At 35.0% G+C, this 5,460-nt stretch overlaps 1 long non-coding RNA gene across 1 annotated transcript; it reads left to right on the plus strand.

Annotated features, from left to right (window-relative positions):
* The first annotated feature begins 2,348 nt into the window (after positions 1-2,348).
* Positions 2,349-4,094, plus strand: LOC127879526 (uncharacterized). The gene is made up of 3 exons (XR_008049138.1): positions 2,349-2,587; positions 3,145-3,255; positions 3,818-4,094. It is a non-coding gene; the product is annotated as an uncharacterized LOC127879526 (long non-coding RNA).
* Positions 4,095-5,460: the final 1,366 nt, after the last annotated feature.

A 5,460-nucleotide genomic window follows, 5' to 3' on the forward strand; every position in this document is an offset into this window, starting at 1 on the left:
AAATTCGGAAGTGTGTTTCGGATTACAAATTTAATAATGATAATCGAACGAATCATAAACAGTTGCGCCCCGGGTGTACATTGTCCAGGGTAATCATGGAACTTAGGCTGGAAATCCATGGTATAACATGGAATTCCATGGTAATCCCTGGAATTTGAAACAGTTTCCAGGGTTTTCCAGGGTTTTGTTCTAGAAATGTCCATGAAACGTGGACTTTTTTTCCAAGCATTTTCCAGCCTTGGATGGAAAAGCATGGAAAAGGAATGGAAAACGCTGGATTTAGGCTGGATAACCCTGGAAAATATTTCCAGATGGCATGGAAAGTGGAACATAGAATTTTTAAGCATGGAAAAGACTCTAACATTTTCAGCTAACCCTGGAAAAAACTTAGACTTTATAAGAGGAGAAAATAACTTATAAAAATGCAACACATTTTATTCAAAGTAAATCAGAGTTCAACAATTTACACAACATATGAATAAAACATAAAACAATGTGCATAGTTTGGGCAGAAATAGTAGTAGTTATAGCAGTAGTAGTAGTAGTAGTAGTAGAAGTAGTAATGCTGGTGCTGGCAGTAGAATATGTTGTAGGAGTAGAAGTAAAAGTGGTTGTTGTATAAGTTGTACAAGCAGTTAAACTACTGATAATTATACTATTGGTGCAAATTTAAGTGACAGTAGCAGTTACTATTGTGTTGTTGTTTTAGCATTTACAGGAATAGTAGCAGTAATGGTAGCAATAGTAGTATAAATAATAATAACAATACTAGTAGCAGCAGTAGTAGTAGTAGTTAAGGAAGTAGCATTAGCAGCAGCAGCAGTAGTAGTAGTAGAAGTAGCAGCAGCAGCAGTAGTAGCAGTAGCAGCATCAGCAGCATCAGTAGTAGTAGCCTTAGTAGTAGCAGTAGTAGTTGAAGTACTAGTAGTAGTAGTAGTAGTAGTAGTAGTAGTAGTAGTAGTAGTAGTAGTAGTAGTAGTAGTAGTAGTAGTAGTAGTAGTAGTAGTAGTAGTAGTAGTAGTAGTAGTAGTAGTAGTAGTAGTAGTAGTAGTAGAAGTAGAAGTAGCAGCAGTAGTAGTGGTAGAAGTAGTAGTAGTAGTAACAGCAGCAGCAGCAGCAGCAGTAGTAGTAGTAGTCGCTGCAGCAGGAGTTGTAATAGTAGCAGCAGCAGCAGTAGCAGTAGTAGTAGTAGCAGCAGCAGGAGTAGTAGCAGCAGCAGCAGTAGCAGCAGCAGTAGCAGTAGTAGTAGTAGTTGAAGCAGTAGTAGTAGTTGAAGTAGTAGTAGTAGTAGTAGTAGTAGCAGTAGTAGCAGCAGTAGTAGTAGTAGTAGTAGTAGTAGATGTAGTAGTAGTAGTAGTAGTAGTAGTAGTAGAAGTAGAAGTAGCAGCAGTAGTAGTGGTAGAAGTAGTAGTAGTAGTAACAGCAGCAGCAGCAGCAGCAGTAGTAGTAGTAGTCGCTGCAGCAGGAGTTGTAATAGTAGCAGCAGCAGCAGTAGCAGTAGTAGTAGTAGCAGCAGCAGCAGGAGTAGTAGCAGCAGCAGCAGTAGCAGCAGCAGTAGCAGTAGTAGTAGTAGTTGAAGCAGTAGTAGTAGTTGAAGTAGTAGTAGTAGTAGTAGTAGTAGTAGTAGTAGTAGTAGTAGTAGTAGTAGTAGTAGAAGTAGAAGTAGCAGCAGTAGTAGTGGTAGAAGTAGTAGTAGTAGTAACAGCAGCAGCAGCAGCAGCAGTAGTAGTAGTAGTCGCTGCAGCAGGAGTTGTAATAGTAGCAGCAGCAGCAGTAGCAGTAGTAGTAGTAGCAGCAGCAGCAGGAGTAGTAGCAGCAGCAGCAGTAGCAGCAGCAGTAGCAGTAGTAGTAGTAGTTGAAGCAGTAGTAGTAGTTGAAGTAGTAGTAGTAGTAGTAGTAGTAGTAGCAGTAGTAGCAGCAGTAGTAGTAGTAGTAGTAGTAGTAGTAGTTGTAGTAGTAGATGTAGTAGTAGTAGTAGTAGTAGTAGTAGAAGTAGAAGTAGCAGTAGTAGTAGTAGTAGTAGTAGCAGTAGTAGTAGTAGTAGTAGTAGTAGTAGTAGTAGGTAGTTGTTGTTGTGGCTGTTGTAATAGTAGTAGTAGTTTTGCAGAAGTAGTAGTAGTACTAGTAGTAGAAGTAATAGTAGTAACTTTCAAAGCAATGTCTACAAGTTTAAATTCCTTAACCCTGTTCAAGGTGTATACACACTCAATATTTAACTACAGTCCAGGTTTGCAATTAACAAACTATCTGAAAAGCCTGTGTGTGAGTCAGATGTGTCTGCGGCTAATCTATTGGTTATAAAATATCACAGCCTTTTCTGATTGGCTGAGTTCAAACACAGAAAGTTTACCTGTTAGATTGAAATTCTGGAGAAGGCGTATTGAAGAAAAAATGCAGGTTAAACTTGTTGTTAAAATGAAGTTAATGTAATTTCACAAACAGTAGAGTTAATGAGTTTTTCCATTAACAAGAATTTCTTAAAATAATAATGTATGGATATCATTTGGAAAGTGACATGAAATGTTGTTAAAAAGTGATGCATACAAGTGTTTCAGAAGTCTGTCTAGGAATAGAACAACAACTGAAGGTTTGTGCTTTTCATTATTTTTAAATATTCCTTTAAATTTATTCTTCTTATGTCATCATTGTAGACCTTTTTTATGTGACATTTTAGGTAAAAGTATGGCAAATATAGAAGTTTAAAAGCAGCTGTCACACACATTTTCACTAAGTGCAGTTTGCAGCTTGATAAAGGAAGTCCTATGTGGAGATATTAATAAGCTTGAATGTAGTATCGGAAGTTTATAATGCATGGCTAGGGAACTGAGGCTAAGGGAGCTATGTGCTGTGCATGATAAGAACTCAATGCTCATTAATGCTGTTAATGTTTATAAATAAATTAATTAAACCAATAGCATTGTTTTTTAGGTTTCACTGTGCATTTTCATACCAATAGAATTACACATCTTTCTAATTATAGCAATAATAAATTTGTACTAATCATACCAACAAATTTTGTTATGCTATGCTTTGTGATGTATTAACTTCATTGTAAGTTATTATTAAAAGACCATTTTACTAAATATTTAAAACAATACTTGAATTCTTTTCTATATACATTTTCATTATGTGCTTTAACTGTAGCTGACCAGTTGATGGAAGATACTGCAGAGTTTGGCAGGGAAATAACCCAAGACAGCAAAGCGGCTCTTTTGGCGCATTTACCAAGAGGACTAACATGGCCACAAATTCATGGTAAATATTGTTATGCCCCGGGCTCATATAAGTAATTTAGTGTTAACCACCTGAAAGTATTTTGTCTTTTTGGTATCCAATATTTTGGTCTAGTTTCAATTACAGGTTATTTTTATATGAATTAGCAAATTAGCATAACTTTCATATAGCAATATCTGAATATAAAATTCCTATATATGTTTGAGTTTCCAGAAACATGCTAGTGTACCCCGTTTCGGGGCATTTAAGAAAACAACAATATAAATTTCAAAATAAAAGAGAGTCATTATAAAAATATAAGTTAAATCACCAATTTATTCACTTTAAAGTCTCAGTTTTCCTGTTTGCAAGTAGATTAAAGCCCGCTTGCAAACTACTTAGGATCGTAAATGTTCGCTCAAATACAAAAAAGCCAGATGTACAGAATTGAGCAGTGATATGAAATATCTAAAATAGATAAAAATATGAATGAGCATTAAAGTATAGATATTCAATCATATGATTGCTGCACATTTACTTTTACAGATGAATGTAAAAAACTTATGACTTTCTTGTAATATTGTTTGCTTTGTTTTTCTTTCAGAGATCATGCAGGAGCCCTACAGTATAACAGCAGTACAAGTTCTATAAAAGATCCACGACCTACTGAAGCCCAGCTAATTAACAAAAAAGTTTTTAAAAACTGTAATTTTATCCCACCTGGGTACTTATAATTTACTAAGCTGCCTACACAAGTTTTAGATTTGCAATTATATTTTAAATTGTCACTTGGAAAGTAATACATGTACATCTATTATGTTCTGAATTTCTTTGAACAATAAAATTATATAAAAGTATTTTAATGAAATTAAGCACCTAAATTGCATTAAAGTGAACAGCTGAGAACAAGATGTGTTTGTGAAACACAATGTCCCCCTATATGACGTTTGACCTTGAAGGATGACCTTGACCTTGACCCTTCACCACTCAAAATGTGCAGCTCCATGAGATACACATGCATGTCAAATATAAAATTGCTAGCTTCAATATTGCAGAAGTTGCATTACATGAGCAATTTTGACCCATATATTTGACTTGGAAGGATGACCTTGACCTTGACCTTTCACCACTCAAAATGTGCAGCTCCATAAGTTACACATGCATGCCAAATATCAAGTTGCTATCTTCAATATTGCAAAAGTTTTCATAAAATAAGCGATTTGGGCCACATATATTTGACCTCTGACCTTGAAGGATGACCTTGACCTTTCACCACTCAAAATGTGCAGCTCTATAAGTTACACATGCATGCCAAATATCAAGTTGCTATCTTTAATTTTGCAAAAGTATTCATAAAATAAGCGATTTGGGCCACATATATTTGACCTCTGACCTTGAAGTATGACCTTGACCTTTCACCACTCAAAATGTGCAGCTCCATGAGATACACATGCATGCCAAATATCAAGTTGCTATCTTCAATATTGCAAAAGTATTCATAAAATGAGCGATTTTGGCCACATATATTTGACCTCTGACCTTGAAGGATGACCTTGACCTTTCACCACTCAAAATGTGCAGCTCCATGAGATACACATGCATGCCAAATATCAAGTTGCTATCTTCAATATAGCAAAAGTTATTGCAAAATGTTAAAGTTGGTGCAAACCAACCAACCAACCAACAGACCAACCAACCAACAGACTAACCAACAGACAGGGCAAAAACAATATGTCGTGGGGGACATAAAAATATTATCCTTGTGCTCATGTTCAGCTACATATATTGTGACATACATGAAGCAGCTAAAAATAACTTAAATTTTTCATTTTGTTTCTTGTATATCGTTTGTACAGGGTTCGTGAATTGTTACTGTATATTACTTGACTTGCTTGTATTTTGTTACTTTGAATACATGTTGTGAAGGTTGCATTATACTTTTTAACTTTTAAAGGAGTGCTTGTTCTGTTATGTAAGGGCCTGATTTATGATTATGGACCTAGAGGCTTTGTAAGCATGTATTAAACAACACTTGTTTGATCTGGATAATTTGTTAAATAAATGTAACACAATTTGTAATCTGATGTTATATTTTGATGAATTGTGAACAAAATAATACATCGAAGAAACTAAGGCATTATGTTGATTTTTTGTTTTGTTTTAATCTAACCTTAAATTATGATTTACTTAAGCTGTGAGTATTGTATTCATTTAATACATGAATATTGTTTTTAGACCAGAAATTTC

Source organism: Dreissena polymorpha, chromosome 4 (assembly GCF_020536995.1).
Source record: "Dreissena polymorpha isolate Duluth1 chromosome 4, UMN_Dpol_1.0, whole genome shotgun sequence".
Lineage (NCBI taxonomy): Eukaryota > Metazoa > Mollusca > Bivalvia > Myida > Dreissenidae > Dreissena > Dreissena polymorpha.